The sequence below is a fragment of the Sapajus apella genome, unplaced genomic scaffold (genome assembly GCF_009761245.1).
Source record: "Sapajus apella isolate SASKATOON/1434 unplaced genomic scaffold, GSC_monkey_1.0 scaffold60, whole genome shotgun sequence".
In the NCBI taxonomy this organism is placed as follows: domain Eukaryota; kingdom Metazoa; phylum Chordata; class Mammalia; order Primates; family Cebidae; genus Sapajus; species Sapajus apella.
In genome coordinates, this window is record NW_022437000.1 from 2,747,948 (window position 1) to 2,768,819 (window position 20,872).

The 20,872-nt window shown below is 38.7% G+C and overlaps 1 protein-coding gene and 1 long non-coding RNA gene across 4 annotated transcripts in view; both read right to left on the minus strand.

Moving 5' to 3' along the window:
• The window catches only part of LOC116528893, a 23,434-nt gene extending 2,847 nt beyond the window's left edge, over window positions 1-20,587 (minus strand). The window contains exons 1-2 of the long non-coding RNA XR_004259261.1: window positions 14,962-20,587; window positions 14,077-14,092 (exon numbers count right to left, since the gene is read on the minus strand). This is a non-coding gene — a long non-coding RNA (uncharacterized LOC116528893). The remainder of the gene's footprint in view (window positions 1-14,076; window positions 14,093-14,961) is intronic.
• Window positions 1-20,872, minus strand: part of FGF14 (fibroblast growth factor 14) — a 689,306-nt gene that overhangs the window by 574,388 nt on the left and 94,046 nt on the right. The gene's annotated exons all lie outside the window — the stretch shown is intronic.

Here is a 20,872-nt window from a genome sequence, read left to right on the forward strand (position 1 = left end):
GCCGAGATCGCGCCATTGCACTCCAGCCTCCTGAGTAGCTGGGATTACAGGCACGCGCCACCATGCCCAGCTAATTTTTTGTATTTTTAGTAGAGACGGGGTTTCACCATGTTGACCAGGATGGTCTTGATCTCTTGACCTTGTGATCCACCCGCCTCGGCCTCCCAAAGTGCTGGGATTACAGGCTTGAGCCACCGTGCCCGGCCTCAAATGAAATTTTAAAAGTGAAAGACAAAATGTATGCATACAATATTATTCCATTTACTTCCATGCTAAACCCCTTACTTTATTACAGACTTAACTTTGGGGGGATAATTCTCTGGCCACTGGAGTCCACCTTTTAACCTTTGTCTTCCCACCACCTGAGCACAGCAGAAACTCTCTAATCATCTTGTTATTCCAAATATCAGATGCAGTGCCCAGCACACAGTAGGCATTCAGCAGTTGTTTCTTCAATAAATAAATGAGAATCTTTTGAAGCCACACAAATGAACTCATATCTTTTGAGGGTGAATGATAAAAAGAATTTTCATCAGAGAATAGAGGCCTTTGAAGCTGGATCTGTCTAAGAGTCTAAAAATTCAAAGGCCCTTCTACATGACCATGACAGTTTATGTCAATACTACTTTGAAACAATGACTTCATTTTATCTAGCTTTTTTATTATCCTCAATCATAATCAAGTGGCCATGTTTATGTAATACAGGGAACTAAAGTATATTGCAAACTGGTGAAAACAATTTGTCACAACTGAGTGGACAGCCTTATTCTCACATATCCTGTTATTCCACAATAATTAGCAAAAAAAACTGGCTCAAAGAGTTAACTTTGTGTTAATTCTAAGTGCAGCCTAAGAGATTTACTTTTCTACTATTCCATAATAATATTCATCAAATGAAAACAAAACAAGTACTTTGAATCTCTCAGAAAACAATATCACTCTCATAAATTTTAAAAAGTCCTTTGATGACACTAAAGCATACACTTTTAGCTTATTTGTGGAGTAAAATACACTTCCTATAGTTTTATGTATCCATACAGGTGATGGCTCTTCTTATTTTTTAAATTTATTTTTTATTTTTATTTTTGAGACAGAGTCTCCCTCCATCACCCAGGCTGGAGCACAGTGGCATGGTCTTGGTACACTGCAACATTTGCCTCCTGGATTCAAGCAATTGTCCTGCCTCAGCCTCCCGAGTATCTGGGATTACAGGCGCCTGCCACAATGTGTAGCCAATTTTTATATATTTAGTAGAGATGGGGTTTCGCCATGTTGGCTGGCCTGGTCTCGAACTCCTGACCTCAAGTGATCTGCCTGCCTTGGCCTCCCAAAGTGCTGGGATTACAGGCATGAGCCACCACACCTGCCCCTCTTTTCTCATTTTTAAAAGCTTTTATCCTTCAACATTTTTCTCTATATTCTCTGAATTTGTCAGGTTGTATTTTTTTTTCAGTTGGAGAACCAATAAATGCCAAAGTGAGCCAATGAAAGCCTGGGCATTATAGGATGTCACTAAACTGATTTCTTGACCATTTGCCTTATAACTCCTTCAACATCAGAGAGGTATGGATTCAGTCAGAAACTCCTCAACACTTAGTATTACTAGAATTATGTTACCAATTACAATTTGTTCATCACTCCTTGAGTGTGGTCTCTTGTAAGCCCTGTAAAAAATTAACAAAAAGTGATGAAGGTTTTAATGCCACCGTGGGTCTGCTTGCCTTAACTATATTTCTAGATCTCATTATACACATTCATATATTGATACACCATTCATTCCCAGCTTTTCCTACAGGCTTAATTTTAATGATGTGATAATCTGATTAATGGCTTTCTAGCCCATTAGAAAACCCATAGAAACTCCTTTGGTAAAGAGCTAAAATTAAATACTTTAGGCTTTGTGTACCAAAAGTTCTTTGATGTAACTACTCAAGTTGGACATTATAACGTGAAAACCATCATAGGCAATATGTCAAAGAATAAGGATGGATATGCTCTGATAAAATTTTATTTCAGTGTCTGTACACCTAAATTTAATTCACATAATTGTTTATATAACACAAAATATAAAGGTGCTCTTCAGTCTTAGTTTGTGAGCTGTCCAAAACCAGTAGCAGGTAGGTTTGGCTTGCAGATCGTAGTTTACTGACCCCTGTATTAGACTTTCATACCCATAGGAACAGATTCTATGTCATCTCTCAATTTTCCAACATAGGCCCAGGCCTTAGACAATGCTCTATACATCGCAGATGCTCATCCCATGCTTAGAGGATGAATCACTGTTAAATAATTTGTGGTTCTTTTAATAACATGGTTACCTTGTTTGTGTGTGAATGATTTTGTTGCCTGCTCTCTCTCTCTCTCTCTTTCTCTCTCTCTAAGAGTCTAGTTAAGTCAAAACATGGTAGACTTAAAGTGGTAAATTATTTCTATTAAATTCAGGATATTTAGAAAGGGACTTAATTTTCAAAGAAAAGCTCAGTTAAATAGTCCAAATGGTACAATGAACTGAATGATTATGTCCCTCCAAAATTCACATGTTGACAGTCTAATCCCCAAGGTGATGGGATTATGAAGTGACACTTTTGGGAGATGCTTCGGTCATGAGAGTGAAACCCTTACAAATGGGATTAGTGCCTTTATAAAGGAAACAGACAGCTCCCTATTCCTTCTACCACCTGAGGAAGCAAGGAGAAGGCATGGTCTATGAGCCAGAGGGTGAGCCCTCACCAGACACCCACCCTGCCAGTGCCTTGATCTTGGACATCCCAGCTTCCAGAACTGGAAAATAAATTTCTGTTTAGCTTATAAGCTACCCATCTTAGGGTATGTTTTATAGCAGCCTGAGCAGACTAAGACAAAATGGAAACAAGCCACATAGCACATTATCAAAATTGTCACTGCTACGTTCCTGGAGCAGTCTGAGTGCAACAGTCAACAGTCTCTAAGATTGAGAGAAACATAACTTTGGCTCTCTGGACCTGATCTACTTTGTCCTGGTGCCAACTACCAACTTTTCCACTAAATTCTAGTGCTGTGCCTGAGCCCAGCCCCAATGTAGCATTGTGTCCCTCTGCATATGCAGCACTTGGCTGTGGTCTTCAGCTTTAGTCTGGAGTCAGTGATAGCGTACAGCCCTCAGCTAGGTCCAGGGCTACTGTCACTCCTCCCAGAGCAGATTTATTGCTGTGTCCCTCCAGAATCCTTTAAATCACATAGTCATTTTCATCCTACGCAATTGTCACCAGCCCTTGCCACAGCTACCATGCCTACAAAATGGCATTCCAGCAGCAAAGGATAACTCTGTCTTTGTGAGACCTACTCTATGGACCTATAAAAACCTGTGTAGTTTAAGTTGTTCTTTAGGGGAGCATAAGATGTTGCAGAAACCAAATGCAAATGCTATAACCAATAATATTTTGAAAAACGATGTTATTCTTATTCACTTTGTATCACTTTCACATAAAAAGAAAAAATCAAAACAAAACATTTAAATGGAGCAATAGTATTTTATAGGTGGTATGCTGCATTTTTCTTGTGCACTGCTCTAAAACCACACGTTGTTGAAATTATTTCTACCAACTAACTCAAAACAATCTTATAAAATTACCTACATTCCTTCATGAAGCATCATTTACAAGTTACAATTAAGCCTTTCTTCTTTGGAAACCATCTTTACAAATATCGCCCTGGGAATGTTATACATTGGGTTTGGTCCTACCTTCAGAGTAAAGAAACTATATTTTGAGTTCTCAGCAGAAGGCAGAGAGGAACTTGCTAACATGTTGATAGGATTTGGAAGGAAAAGAAGTGTGGAGGTTTTCACAGCGGTGCTAGGAGAAGCTTAAAGGAGGGTATGTCTTCCCTGTGTCAAGAATCAGTTCTCTAATCACTAAAGTAAATAAATAACTACATAGGTATAAATTAAAATAGATGGGTTGATAAATAAAATTTCTTAGAACCAGAAAAATCAGCATCCACCAAGCTGAGAGTTCCCACACAACACCATGCTGCGGGGTATGCTCTACTGAGGAAACCAAAGAAAGAATGTCAAAGACTTAATTGAAATAAAATCATATCTTAAGAATAAGACTGGCAAAAAAGAGCTCAGAGTTCAGCAGCCATGTATACCTGAAAGGATTCAGCAGGCCCCAGGAAGGTGTCTGCACCTCTGCCCTGACTCCTCCTATGCTATGGTTCTTACCACCTCGAAGGGGCAATGGGGTCCTACTACCTGGGGTCCTACCACCTGTTGTAGGACCCCAGGCCTACCCTCCTTCTTGCCCACATGATGCCTGTGGTGTCCACAAGCACAAAACTTGGAAGCATTTAAAGGATAAGAGAAATGCTTGAGAGTCACTGCAGTGAGTCAGCACATTAATGCTGACTCCACAGTTATCTGGATTAGAGCTGGCCTTGTCTGTGACCTGGACTCTCACTTTGCCCAATCCCAAGTGCTTGCAGAATGGCTGGCTGGCCGGAGCCCCTGCCAATTTGTTCTTCTGGCTTGCATTTCATGATTTAACATATACCAGGGGTCAGTACTAAATCAGCCTTCTCATTCTCTTATCTTTCATCATCTCAGAAATTTGCTGATAAATTTTTGAAAACAGCTTGATTATATGCCACTCGAGAAAGCCCGGGTCTGGTGGGGCTTCACAGTCACTGTTAATAAAAGGGCTGCTTTTCAGGAATTTAGAATGGATTGACAAAAACTGACAGGGTTTAGAGGAAGTCTGATTTTACCTGCCAAACATTTCCTAACTTATACTCTACAACAACAACAACAAAAAAAGAATAATTTCAAAGCAGGAGATTTTAATGTATTGTTATTCTTGAGAACAAATCTTTCGGGATATTATCTTCCAGAATGTCAGATGTAATGGGAAAGAGTGAGATCAGTATCTGAAGCAGTTTTCACAGGTAAGACTAGTTCATTATATTTTTTAAACATACGTACATGGACATCAGCTTGTTCTGGGCTCTCACATATATTTACTACAGTGTCAGACACCTACCAAGTGCTTAATAAATATAAATTCTTAGCTTTTCCTTCAGGGTTTTGGGTAAGCCTTTGCAATATCCAAGTCGAAAGTCAGCAAAATGTTATATACCAAACAAAAGAAACCACCTCACCTACAACAATGGGCCTGAGACTCAGCAGGATGGGAAATAACTTTTTATGAATACAGTTTTTAAAATATGGAGCCAGTCCCCATAATAAAGAAAAGGACAGGTCAAGTATTAGACAGCAATAAACGCCAACGGGTGGTTTTGGTGTCTCTTTTGAACACAGTGGGTCATAGAAGTGGTCCTCATTTCTTTCTAATTGGCACATGTGACATCTGGACCTCTCTATTAGCCTGAGGTCACAGCACTTTGTGCAGGAACCACAGATTTAAAGAGCACTTGGTATGTATTCATCAAGCTGAAATGAAGATCACATTTGCAGGACTCCACCAGCCCTTTGCTCAAAGTCTCTCCAGGATCCATGAATAAGGAAAGCAAGATGATTGACCGTCCGTAGGAATAAAAAGATTAGCAAATTGCAGCTCCTTTCTCGCCATCCCACTGACCATCTCTGGTATCCATTCCTGCCCCTTACCCCACAATTAGCAGGCTCTGGGTTTCTTCTCCTGGAGAAGACAATGAAAGCAAGAAATCAGGTATTCAAAATTGCCATGAAGGCTCTCTCTTCCTTGCCATGCCATCCCTGGCATCATGTCAGTTGGCTTCCAAGTTTCAGCGCTCACTTTGTAAAATGAATTAATTTATATGAAATTTGCTGATAGGTGCAAGCTCAGCCACTCTCAATATCAGAAAATGACAAACTTTCCTGATGGAATTTGTCTTTTAATTGTCTTCCCTTGGAGAACACAGATTTTCACTCTCCGTGTTGCTACCATGGGTACTGCATTTGTCCTGATCGGCACAGCAACATAAAGAGGCCATGGAGAAGGCCTATGGCCAGCGGCACTTTTCATTTTCCGGTTCTCTGTTGACAGTATTGCTTATTTCCAGATGGATAAAAAGTTTGCACTTTAATGTAATCAAAGCCCGAAAAAAAGATGCCACTTGAGAAACATTTGGGAAAAGAGAAAAGAAGGGGCAAATAGGCCTCTGAGGCCGTATGTATAATGCAGTACTGAATTTCACTCGACCTTCACAAACAATACATCTCATGTTTCACAACATTTTACTGAAGACTTATTTTCTAATAAATCCCCTTTTGTTTTGATCCTTTTTGCTGTATAATAAGCAAAAAAGAAAAGAACAATGGCTAGAAATTCTGTCTGTGTGATTTGAAGTGCTCTCGCTTGCATGCTGAGAAGTGTTATAACGAATATTTTTGGCATCAGCTGATGACAGCAGCTTGGTACTAGCAGCACTTGATTCAAAATGTCATCTGATACAATAATACACAAATTGAGCGCACAGAGGGGGAAAAATCATGCAACCTGTCATAGGTACAGCAATTTTCCACGAGTATTCAGGGCTGGAGATGTTGAAATAGAAACCTAAAATCTGGAATATGAAAACATGGACAAACACTTAACATCCACAAACACCAGGCAAAAATTAACAAACTAAACACAGCAGTTGTTATGCAATCATAATACAAGTGGCTTCATTAGTCAAAATCTTATGGCATAAATCTATGAATGATCTGGTACAACTAAAGCACTCGAGTCACTGGGAAGACATACTTACTCGAATAAAATGTCTTTCCTATGACTTTTTAACAATTAATTTTCTTAAAATAACAGGCCTTTTCTCCCTTGCTTAATCTTCATCTTCTGCTGTTTTTTCTAGAAGACTATTTGGTCCAAAAAAAACATATATCCTGAATGACTAGGAAAACTACTAAGACTGCTTTGTTCAAAAAAAAAAAAAAAGTTTCAATCTGAGCAAGGAAATTATCTCATATTATCTCTAAAAATAAATACATTCCAAATATTAATTCCAAGGGCATTATTTTAATTCCATAGCATTCCCTTGGCTGGAACTCTGTCACTTGTGTTTGAATATCTGAGTAGTTGCTATAACTAGATTGTCAATTTCTGTTTGCCCTCCCCTCCTTTCTTATTTCCACTGTTTCTGCAATGGTCAAAATTGCTGTTTTCTTCTGATAATATTAGTGAAACTCTTCCAGTTTCACTTTTCCTTAGTATGTATAATTAGACTGCCATTGTCCAAGTTCTGGCTCCCTCAGAACCATCTGTTTGGCTTCTGTCATCCAAAGATGCCTCTCGCCATGCCTCAGTTTCCTGATCTGCCTCCTAAGGTTGCTGTGAGGACTAAATGAGTTACAATCACACTTAAAACAATGTCTGGCACAGAGTAAGTTCTGTGTCAATGTTCTCATCTTGAAAATTGAAGTGATTTGATTGTGAATGCTATTATCCAAAATACTTTAAAATATCTACTTTGATTTGTTTTTCTCACATGAATTTATGGATTACTTTAAGTAATTGGCTTGATTATTTTAAGTTGGCCATCCATAGGATTTGAAAACCAGAAAGAACCATAAAAACCATGTTGTCCCAGATGCGGGAGAGGATGTGGAGAAATAAGAACACTTTTACAGTGTTGGTGGGAGTGTAAATTAGTTCAACCATTGTAGAAGACAGGGTAGCGATTCCTCAAGGATCTAGAAATAGAAATACCATTTGACCCAGCAATCCCATTATGGGATATATACCCAAAACATTATAAATCGTTCTATTATAAAGACACATGCACACGTATGTTCATTGTGGCACTGTCTACAATAGCAAAGATTTGGAACCAACCCAAATGTCCATCAATGATAGACTGGATAAAGAAAATGTGGCACATATACACCATGGAATACTATGCAGCCATAAAACACGATGAGTTCATGTCCTTTGCAGAGACATGGATGAAGCTGGAAACCATCATTCTCAGCAAACTGACACAAGAACAGAAAACCAAACACTGCATGTTCTCACTCATAAGTGGGTGTTGAACAACGATAACACATGGACACAGGGAGGAGATCATCACAGACTGGGGTCTGTTGCGGGAATGGGAGGCTAGGGGAGGAATAGCAGGGGGTGGAGAGAATGGGGAGGGATAACATTAGGATAAATACCTAATGTGGTTGACAATGTTATGGAGGCAGCAAACCACCATGGGATGTGTATACCTTTGTGACAATCCTGTAAGATCTGCACACATACCCCAGAACTTAAAGTATAATTTAAAAAAAACAAGCCAAGTTGTCCAACTTCTACAGTAGGTTAATCATCATTATCACGATTATCACCAGGCATTTGTTACTCAGTTATTTGTACTTCTTGTGGATTCTGGTGCCACTGGAGTGCATTTTTATCTAAGTTTTGGGCATGGAGATGTTCTCAACAGTATCTACAAATTCACTTTCTTCTCTGTCCCTCTCATCAACATTTTTTGAACAGTGTAGCTCTTCACTCCACCATGCACTGTGATCTCTAATGGTTCGTGATGTAGACAAAGAGGATTCCTCCAGTTACTCTAGACTTTTCCTTGACCCTTCTTAGCAGCTTTAAATTTTTTCTTGTCCTTTGACTTATACAGTACAGTGTGCTTTGTGATACCTTTGCACCATTATTACACAATAGATCCTAAAACTAACTTTCTAAAGGTCAGTAGAGTAGACATAATTCTTCCCTCATTCTCCCCCAGGGCACTGAGAATCAAAGGCTAGGATGTTGCCTGGGATTGTAGAATTAGAAGTACCAGAGAGAAACATAAAGCCCAAGTCGTAGGATTTTCTTTCCAAAGGTGTTTTCACAGCACCATGTTGCTTCTCCCTCAAAACACTTTACTTCATACAACCCTATTAGTGGAAGCAAATACCTCAACATTGGGCAGAGACCAAGACAATGACAGAAACGATAAAATAATGTCTGAATGGGCAGTAAGATATTTACAACATTCAGCAGCTCTCGGTCAAGTTCACACCGAGGCCATCCAGATGACACAGAGATCGAGAAAATAGATTCCTGAGTTCCCTATCCACCTAAGTTGGAGTTGAAAAATAAAGTCCTTTTGAACTATAGAAGAAAAAAAAAAAAAAAAAAAAAAAAAAAACAGAAGAATCTGCCTCAGTCTTGTTTTACCTTAATGTTGATAGTATAGGATTGAGTTTAAACTATCAGAACCACTATTTCAGTTCCTTTAGGAAGGTTATTAGAAAACCACTGTTATTTAAGTAAGGTAAGTAAATTTCAACTCCACCATGAAAAGTTTTTGCATCCCCTTCACAGATATTTAGGTAAAACGAAGTTTTTGTGACATTTTTCATCATGTCTCCCAGGCCCACAAAGACAACAGATGGTCTCTGAGTTCTAGAGATCTCTTTGTGTTCTATATTAAAATGTTTTCCAATAGATTGACATAGTGTAGGAGTCTGGCTCTTCATTAAAAAATTGTTTCTTAGCTTTTCTGCAACTTCTTCTGAAAAGTATAAGATTATGAGTTATCGTGGTTTGCAGCTTGGTGCACAAAACCCCTCTCCACACCACATTGGAATCACTTTGTATTTTCGGGGCAGTCTGCAGAACAGGGCAATGGACTAACAGACTCTTGATTGGCCTTGATCATCCCCTGATGTACTGCAAGGCAATTAGCAAGTAAATTTTTGCTAAGTGCACTCAAGAGTAGTTAGAAAAATTTTAAATTGTCATCGAAATGCTAACCACAGATTCAACTAAAACTCAACCAAAGAATGGCATAGTCTTGAACATGAAGACCTAAATCACACAACTGTAGAAGCACAATTTTGCATCCACAGTGCTCCATTTTTCCTTCCAAACCACTTCCCCCCAAAAAAGCAGCTTTGGAAACTGTCTTTACATCAGTTAGATGCAGAACTCAAGAAATGTGAAACAACCCAGGGAAACGAGAATTCAGTAGCAGTGCTAAGACAATGTTAAGTGCACTCCTTTCATCTATTCATGAAAGCCTCATGAAGAGGCCAAACTCTTGGATTCTATCATGGAGAGAACATAGTTGAAATAATTTACATGTTCCCAGTTTAGTATAGTAAATTATCCCAGCATAAAAATCACAAATACAGCAGAAGTTATCTTAAACATGATCTATCTATTAGAATCATATAATCAACAATAACAAAAAATAAAGGTAAATTTACAGTGGAGTAAAATGACTACGCTAGCTCAGACAGGTGCTCAAGGTCAACATCAACGGTGATAAGTCATATTGACAGTATTGGTAGATAACCATCACATGATGGGACAAGGCTGGCATTTTACCTTGGATTTTCCTCCGCCAAAACCCATAATCCTTTTCTAAACATGAAGAAAATATCCAAAAAATTCAAACTGAGAAACAATCTACAAAATACTTGAACCGGGGCTCTTCAAAACTGTCAAGGCCATCAAAAACAGGCAAAGTCTGCAATGCTGTCACAGTCTAGAGGATCCCTAAAAAGACAGAAAACTCCATGTGACATGGTATCTTATATGGGGTCCTGGAACAGGAAAAGGACTTTAGGTAGAAACTAATGAAATCCTAGTAAATTGTGGGCTTTGGTTATATTATTATATTGGTTATACTGCTTATTAGTTATATTGGTTCATTAGTTATGACAAATGCAGCATACTTACATAAGAGGCTATGTAAGAAGAAACGGTGTGGGATATAATGGGAACTCTCTGTACTCTTTCTCTGCAATTTTTCTGTAAATCTAAAACTATTCTGAATTAAAAGGTTTATTACAAATTTTAAAAGGCACAAGTGTTCATGCTTATAATCTAAGCACTTTGGGAGGCTGAAGCTGGAGGATTGCTTTAGCCTAGGAGTTTGAGACCAGTCTGGGCAATATAGCAAGACCCTATCTCTATTTAAAAAAAATAATAATAAAAAAAAATTACCAAGGCATGGTAATGTGAACCTGCAGTCCCAGCTACTCAGGAAGCTGAGGTGGGAGGATTGCTTGATCCCAGGAAGTCATTCATGATTGTATTATTAAATTAACTAAAACTATTTTTTATTTCTTCTCTTTTACAGATCAATGTGATGATGCCCATGGAAAGCTGGCCATCATGGCTGGGATGCCCTCACAGACTGTCCATGCAGGGAAGTTCTAGTCTCAACAGCACATGGCCCTAATTTTATTTATACTCATAGTACTGTTATTTTCATTATGCAAGTTAAGAGTTTTTGAAATCACAAGTATAAATGCAAAAGAGTTATTTCTATGAAAAATAGATTGGATGATTTGGCAAAACCTGGCAGAGACAAATGGCTAAGAGTATTTATTTAAGTATATGTGTTCTCATGCCATAAAAGATTGGGAAAAAAATGTCATGAAAATCAAGAAGAATGCTGCACTCAGCTTGCTTATGTTCTTCAAGTTCTGTTCCACTTAAAAACACCAAAATTAGAAATCATAGATCGTGGGAGTGACTTCTGCAGGAACTCAGATCAGTTCAAACCTAATCAAAGAACACATGGTGGAGCTATCTCAAAGTACTGATGAATGAGCATTTATATGTTTAATGTAAAATGAAATGTTTAAGGTATGTGTGTATCATTTTTAATAATTGTCCTGTTTTACTCTCTATTTTTGTTAATTTGTGTTTGCAATTAACCCATTGCTCCTGATCCTAATTGACTAACAAAGCCATTCTATTAAAGATGATTTTTCATTTTACCTTTTACGTGTTAATATTTTACAGTTTGTCTTTTGCTATGTTTCCTTTATTTGGTAACCTCCGGTTTTTATTTTGCACTGTTTTATAATAAATGCATTGTGCACTTCTGTCACCTTTTTTCCCTGGCGGACTCTAGACACAAGGGTGATTGCCTAATTATACTGTGCTGCTTATAAGAAGCAAATTAGTTAAGTGGCTTTTTAGATGAACAGTGCAAAGTGCCATGTGAAACCTGGAGGAAAAATATCCCCAAGAACAAAAGAACTTAAAAATGTTGTTTTATTTGTTTAAATCCAGTGGCTGAGAAAACAACATCACTTCTTCAAAATTAAGTGACTCTATTTTCTAAGAATTCTAAGTAGGAGTAAAGATGAGAAGTGAATAAATGTGATGTGCTTCTCTCTTGGCTTCTAGGTAATAAATTCTGCACTAGAGAGATTATACTAGATGTGAATCTGTTTCTTATTTTATGCTGAAAGCAAGATCACTAAGACATACTTTACCTTCCTCAACAGAATCTATCTTTCTCAATGATGGCTGTAAAGCAGTTTTTTCCACATCGTTAGAAAACTCATTCTATTCAAAGTTGAATAGTTCCAAGCTGTTAGGATTTCGAAGCAAAGGAAGAGCAAGATGCTCCCAGGATACAACGAATGAAATTCAATGGCTACTTACAAATTCAGCTGTTCGCTGAAAACAAAAAGCTTCTTAAAAATTAGGGTGGTTTAGCCTGAAGTAAGGTTTGAAGAAGTAATTTTTTAAAGACGGTATTTATGAAAATTATGCTTGAGAAACCAATCCAGGGAAGTCAAAATGGATGCAACCAAACCTTAAGAATAGAAAGCAGTGCAAACAATCCAAAAGCAGTGCTTCTTAGGATAAAGCAATGTGCACATTTAAAGGTCAAGAGAATTTCAGCCTGTGGTTTGGATGGACCTTTTCTGTTTCCACTGTGAGTATACCATTGTCAGAAATCCCGGCCAGCAAGCAGGCAAGAGATCAAGAGGAAAATCAAACAGGAATAGAACCACTGGGGCTGCGTGAATTTCTACCTGCACCTTTCCCAATTTAGGCAAGAGGACTTGGCTGGACAGCAGGAGGTGGAGAGGGAAAGGGGTGGTGGCAGAAGGAAGGAGGAGGCCCCAGAGGCGAGGTCTCAGGATGGCAAAAGCTCTGTGTCTTTTCCCTTCTTTGCTTCCTACAAGCATTAACCTTGAGACTAAAAGCACAATATGAGGAAAGAAGCAAAGATGAGTTGGACATCACAAAACAAATTCTCTAAGCCCTAGGAAGGTTAGACTTTTGAGAACACATCAACTTGGGTAACATAAAATATGAGTAAAAACAAATATGAGAGAAAAACATATATGTAAACTAAACACAAAAATTGAATTGAACCTTTAAAAGTTCGCTGATCTTATCACTAAACAAACTTCTGGGATATGTGTATTTCATCATTCATGTGTTTGAAATTAAATTTTATTTAACTGATATTTTTAAGCTACCTGTCTTACCACCAAAATCATAGTTTTAAAATACACTTCTAGTTTCTGCTACATTCTCATACAATTTAAAATTGGCTGTGTGAAGAAAATACAAACCTCATATTCAAAGCTTAGAATCAACCATATACCTAAAATATACCAGAAATGATTGTTTTATAAATGAGCAACCATAAGCATTCTTCTCTTTAGAACCTGGCTTATAACTCTTCTCTCCCACCAACCTTCTTGTTGCTTTCTCAAATCTTCCCTTCTCTCCAGCTGAAAACTACAGCATCATTATACAGATCTGCCTTGTCATGTTAAGTGTAATCTATGCCTTGAGAGTCTCACCAAATCCCTGCTGGACATTTCTAAACAAATGTCTCTATGTACCCCTCAGCAAATTATTCTTGTCTGAAAAGTATCTTTCCCCAGAGTTACAGTCCTCTTGTGTTCCGTAAAGAAATTAACATCAACCTTATCCTCTCAGTTGCTCAAGAGCAAAACTTCTGTATCATCTTCTATAACCCTTTCTCCCTAACCCCTCACCTCTAATCAGTTACCAAAGTGTGCCCAGTCTATCTCCTTGAGGACTGTAATTTACAACCCCATCAGATTTTAAACTAAATAATAGTAAGAATATTACACTTGTTTGTCCATTTGTTTGACATACTGTACCCAGTTCCCAGTACCATAGCTGGCACAAGAAGATATACAGTGCATATTTGTTAACTAAGGTTATATATTACTATACCTAAAGGCAATTATTTTAGTTGTTAGCCTTTTATATTTCACATAATCACACATGAGAGGGTTTTTAGGGATCCTTTGCCCACCACAGAACATTGATCTAAATTGGTTTATATTCCACATTTTCCTGACTCTACTAAGTCCTTGCCAATATGCACACAGACACACTCACACCTCTTTAACCTTGACAAAATTTTCAATTGATAATCGCTATATAGAAATTATTTTTAAAAGAAAAAGGTTATTAAGCTGTTGTCTTTTTTTCATCTTCTAGGCTTTCCTCAAAATAAAGTGGAAAATTGGCAAGCGATGAGTCAATTTGATAAAATGTAAACAGTCAAATGAAATAGATCAGGCCAAATGCTTTATTGAAATATTTAGTTTCGGCCATCTACTTAATTGAAAAAATTGGCCATATTGTTAAAAGTTTAATTTACCTCAGCCTTGGTGATATATCTATAATCAAAAGCAGCATTTTGGAACAAAATAGTTCCTTATACATATGTATATGGAGCTGACTTTTTAAAAAGAGTTTCCAACAAAATTTCACATAATGTAGCTGATGTATGATGACTAGGAAAAATGGGAAAACACAATTCAATTGACAGTTATGGATTTTCTACTTTGGAGACAATAAAACCTGCTAAGAGTATGTTGGAAACCTTGAATAATAAAACATGGGCTCCTCAGCAACTGGGGTAGGTAGAGAAAAATATAAATTAATAAAGGAGGTAGATTATAATCCATGACAAAGCAGAAAAAGAGAAGGCTTTGATATCTGAGCTTCTGTCCTCTCCCTCTTGCTCTCTCATCTTGCTTTACCCATTTCCTTTTGAACTGGGACTTGCCAGTCAGGGCCCACTCCACCTCTGCCTGCATGCAGGTAAGCACACCTGGGTGAAACATGCAGCTCCACGGGCACACTTTTTGTCAATCTGTGTCTACCAACCTCAAGTGGGCCTTTAGTGCTGGAAGGCAATCTTACAATATTCCCTGGAGATGATTCTATACCTCCTTTCTTCTCAGATCTTCCAGTAATTCACACACACACACACACACACACACCCTTTGCTCTCAGATAATGGTTTTACTTCTGCCTTCACTGAGAAAAAACAGGAAGTATCATTGTAAGAACACTACACGTTCCCACCACCATATCTTACAGCCACCTGCATCTGCACCCAGACAGTCTGTCTTCCTTTCTGCTACTTTTGTCAAAATGTCTAGACTTTTAGATAGGGCCTCCTCCTCCACCTCTACCCCAGATCCTTCCTCACACTGCCTGTTCAAGAGCATTACCACAGCAGTTTTTCTCCTTGAGTATTCTTTGCTTTCTTGCCAGCTCAAGGTGAATGCAAACAGTTTTTAAAACACTATATCTAGAATATGTAATTGTTTTCTGCAGAGTGTTGAACGGAGCACCTAGTTCACTGTGATGGAGACACATTAGTGGTTAATCCTCAGTTATATCTCAGTTGATACCTCAGCAGCATCTGATATAACTAATTTCCCCTCTTTCTTAAAACACTCTTCCATGTGGCTTCAGAAATCACTCTTGCTTTTCCTCCTAACAGAGGTTCTTCAAGTTTCCTCCTCAAATTCCTGTGCTGTAAACATCATCATGCCCAATGGCACAGCTCCAAACCACGTCTCGTCACTATCTACACTGATTTCCAGGTGGAGCCATGGATTCAATTACTAACAACTCCCAAATTCACATCCCCAACCGCCACCCTGTGCCCCAAATTCCAGGCTCAGAAATCCAACTGTCTGCTCACCACCTCCACTTGGACATCTCTAAAAAGCTTCTTAAACTTTGCATGTCTGCACGCAGATATTTGCTCCCGATGGTCAGATATTTTCCCATAAACTCCCAAACTCAGTAAGTGGTAACTGTCTCTGCCCAGTTGCTCGAGCCAAGATAACTGGAATGATCTTTGAATCCTGTCAAGCCTACTTTCAGCATATGCCCAGAATCTGACCTCTTTCTACTCCCTCCACCAAAAACACCCTCGTCCACCCAACCATTATCTTGTGCCTGGACAATCTCTAATATTTCATTCTAAATCTGGCTGCTGCCATCTATTACTACATGGTAGCCAGAGTGCTCCTTATAAAACATAAGTCAGATCATGCCACACCTTCACACAAAACCCTTCAGGGTCTTTCTGTCCCATAGGAGTTAAAGGCGAACCCCTCACTCTGACCTACAAAGCCCTTAATGAGCTGGGCACTGCTTCTGTGACATCGTCCTCCTACCACTTTCTCCCCGACTCACTCTGCTCCATCCAGAGTGGACTCCCTGATGTTACTAAAGCCAAGCATGCTCCCACCTCGGCACCTCTGCGCTGGCTGCTCCCTTTGCCTGGTGTATGCTCTTTCCACCACTTCTTTCGGTCCTCTGGGCGAATGTCAGCGAGGATTTCATTAACCATCCTACACAACACAGCATCTGCTCCCTGGCGGCACTTGCTTTCCTCCTTTTCTGTTTTATTTTCTTTATAGAATTTATCACCATCTTAAACACTTTGTATTTTTGTGCTTACTTTATGGTTGTAAACACACCATTAGGATAGGGATTTACCATTTTTTCAGTTCCTTCTCACAGATTTCAAAACTGTAAATAAAAGGTACATAAAAGGAAATCAATAAAGAATTGTCAAATAAATGATTGAATTGAAATTTTAAAAAGATATTTATATGAATGATAAGATCTAACATTTATTGAGTTTTCACCATCTCTTAGGTACATTCAGTATTTGGCAAGTACTGTCTACTAAACTTTCACTATAATCTTTGAGGTAGGTTCTTTTAAACCCTAATTTTATGAATAAGAAAGTTAGGGCTAACAGAAATCAGACGGCTCACCAAATGTCCCACAGCTGTAGCTAGTAATGTGGTAGACCTGAGACAGACACTCGAGCCTGCTTCACTTCACATCTCGTTTTTATAAATTGATTCTATGTATATTATAGTTGTGTCGCTGCCATAAACCTAGATAATAGCCTTAGTGTACATTAAACACTAAATAAGCATCTGCAATTAGTGTCTTTAAAATTCAAACTGCACACAGTAGGTAAAACACTGAATGACAACTTAGATTCAAAAAGCTGTGTAGATTGCTAAGCAACAAATTTACCAACAGGGATTTGAGACATTCAGTATATCTTCATTATTCATTGCAAAATGGATGCTGTGACTTTAGAGTTAGCATATCTTCAATCAAAAGTTGTTTGGTGTTTATTGATGCAAATGTTCAAGTTATTAAAATCAGTTTTCCAAGTCACTACTGAACCCAAATCATCATCATATACACAAACAAGAAAAGCCTATTACATTATTCTCTCTAAAGATAAATAGCAAGTTATATACCTGCTTTCTTCTCTGAAATCCAGTCTCTAGAGCCCTGTCTTCCTACCGCACCCCATGAACTTCTTGCTTAAAGGAAGCAGCTACGTTAAGAGGCTACTTGGTTCAATACCTACTCTATTTTAGAATTGTCTTCCTGTCCCAGATTCCTGTTGCTACTCTAATCATGAATTCAGCCCTACTATATCCAATACTGTTAACCCTACCTTCTACCAGCTCCTGATGCTTCCTAACATGGGTTCTCTATTCAAGCCTAAATAAATTGAAGTTTTACTTTCAAATTTTGCAGAATCACCATTACTCAGCCAAATAGGCCTAAGAAGTAAGGTAAAGGAATCAGTGGTCATAACCAGCCTCCAAGAGGGACTCCAGCGATTCTCACTCCTGGACATTCACAATCTTTTATGGGCCCCTCTCATATCAAATAGGATGACTTGTGTAGCTGTGGTTTGGCCATAGAAGACACTGGGGTATCTGCCTTCGACTAAGATTATCCTCTCACGACCTAGAAGAAGCCAGTGATTAGGTCGTGAGGACACAAAAGGAGCCCTATGAAGTCTACTTAGCAAAGAACTGGGGCCTCCTAACAACAGCCAGCACCAACCTGCCATCCAAATGCTGGCGCTATCTTAGAAGAGGGTGGTCCAGCTTCAGTCAACCTGCAGGTGACTGTGCCTTCCGCTGGTACTCTAACCACAACCTCACAAAAGGCTCTGAGCCTGAACCATCCAGCTAAGACACTCCTGAATTCCTGACCCACAGAAATTGTATGAAATGATAAATATTTATTCCTGTTTGAAACTACTGAGTTTTGGGGAAATTTATTATGCAGCAAAAAAATAACTAAAATAGTGTGCATATAAAATCCATTTGTAAGGAAAGGAAACCTAAAAAGCCATGAGTCTGTGACAAAGAAAATTGTGTAGAAATTCAACTCAGCCTTGAAAATGTATTGGGTATATAAAACAGATAAAACAATGATTTTGTCTTTCTGCAAAGCTTAGAGTTTTGATTGTGAGTCTTTATGAAAAGCTTTTAGCTAACTTTTTCTTCTGTCAGTAGAGCCCTAAATATCAATATTTCAATAAAGTTGTATAATAGCACAAATGCCTGTTTAAAAAAAAAAAAAAAACAGAGCTCCGATGGCTTTAAACTTTAAATCCTGAACTTTAGAAAAAAATAAGCAGCATAATTTTCTGTGGTTAATATAATATCCCTGATTTAAAATACAGTAATAACCAATCAAATGTGGATTGCTTAGGACAGAAACAGATGTACAATACAGAAGCTTAAAGAAAATGTCAGGGCATGACTATGAAAGAAAATACCAAGACCAGGACTAAAACACAAATATTTGCCTTAAGGATGAAAGCTTGGTGTTAATATCAGAATAGCATTGTAATTATTTCAGTATTTTACTTTCTTATATAAGTTTGCTAAACCAACTAGAAATTTGAACATAAATCATTCCACATATGAGTTCAGTCATTCTAAACTAATTTTTCTTCTTCCTGATTTACGACATCTTCCTTGGAGTGATATTACAGAGAGTGAACTCAGCCAAGTGAACCCAAATTGTCAACTGCAATCAATTTTCAGATATTCCAGTAAACAGATGAAATAGGGTATACCCAATTATAGATGCAACTAATGTTGCCAATGTTTACTCTGGTCTTAATATATCACACATTACAAAAAAGAAATGCTGTAAATCTAAAATTGAAGACAGCACACACAAGGATAGTATTTGGCTTCTCTTTTGAAGCTCTGGGGAAGCATTTAGGAGATAAAAGTTAAATAATTTCAATGGCCTGCCCTGCCCTCAAATGAAGCATTTAGCATTCATCCCCTAATGGGGAATGTACGACTCATTTTGTCAGAGATGTACTGCTTTCATGCTTCCCTAGAAATTAGGCTGTAAACCCCTAGGGTACCAGAACTGTGTCTATTTATGGCTCTGCCTCTGGCCCCAAGTTTTGCATCCTGGTTTTGGCCAACAGATCACTATTGAGTGACAGATCAGACAAATACTCATCTTTTAATCAGCACACTGGAATACGACCAACATCCATTGCATGCTTATCTTCCACCAGCCACTGTATTAGGTGCTAAGGATACAAAGAGGTTTAAAAACAAATCCTAGCTATGGAGGAGCTCATGGTCGGTGGGAGCCATAAGCACACACATACATCCTGCAAGGCAGGGAAAACATATTATGATGGAGACAAGGCCGATGATGGAGGGAAAGACAAAGAGAAGAAACATGCCTTCTGGAAAAAGTCGGATATTAAACAGGCTGAACAGGGCACTACAGAAAAGGATGTCATGAAAATCATGACCTTGGAATTTGATCTTTTAGCAGAAGCTCATCAATGGACAGTCAGCTTTTGACAAGGTAAAAGGGGTTTTTACACCACCAAGCTGGAGCTTCTGCAAAATAAGACCATGTGCTGAAAACATTGCTTAAAAAGTAATAATGAAGTAAGTATGTCTCAAGGGCCCAGAAGGCCAAAAGAATGAAGAAAGAAATTAGCATACCCACTCTCAAGGTGTTCAGGCCTTTTAACCTTTTGAACAATGAAATTTGGAGTACATGGCATACTTAATTTGAATTATCCACAATCTATCAGAAAAAAGCCAGAGTCATATATTTTTACATTCTAACTTGTATGTACAATACAGACCACCCCCTGCAGATATGTCCACATCCTAATTTCAGAGTCTGTGCCCATTTTATCATACATGGCAAAGAAGTCACTGCAGATGTGATTAAGGGTAAGGACTTTGAGATGGGGAGAGTATCCTGAATGACCTAGGGTATTCTCTGGGTCCAATCTAATTGTATAAAGCGGGCCAACCAAATCATAAGAGGCCTTAAAAGTGGAAATTTCCCAGTTGTGGTCAAAGAGATGGCTGCACGACATGAATCTGATGCCCCATTATTGGTTCTGAGATGTAGCAGACCACAGGCAAGGATGGTAGAGAGGCTTCTAGAACATCAGAGAGACCTCCAGCTGACAGCCAACATGGAAATAGAGAACTCGATCTCAACCACATGGATCCTAACTTTTCCAACACCCAAGTGATCAAGAAATGAACTCTTTCTGAGAACCTCCAGAAAGGAATGCAGGCCACTGATGCCTTCACTTTAGCCAGGTGAGAACCATAGGAGACTTCTGACCCGCAGAGTGGATTGACTGTAAATTTGTGCTCCTTTATGCCACCAAATCTGTGGGAATTTGTTATAGCAGCATTAAGAAACTAATACACAGATTCTGTTTGACACTTAAAAATGGAGTCACGAGGCCGGGCGCGGTGGCTCACGCCTGTAATCCCAGCACTTTGGGAGGCCGAGGCGGGTGGATCACGAGGTCAAGAGATCGGGACCATCCTGGTCAACATGGTGAAACCCCGTCTCTACTAAAAATACAAAAAATTAGCTGGGCATGGTGGCACGTGCCTGTAGTCCCAGCTACTCAGGAGGCTGAGGCAGGAGAATTGCCTGAACCCAGGAGGCGGAGGTTGCGGTGAGCTGAGATCGCGCCATTGCACTCCAGCCTGGGTAACAAGAGCGAAACTCCGTCT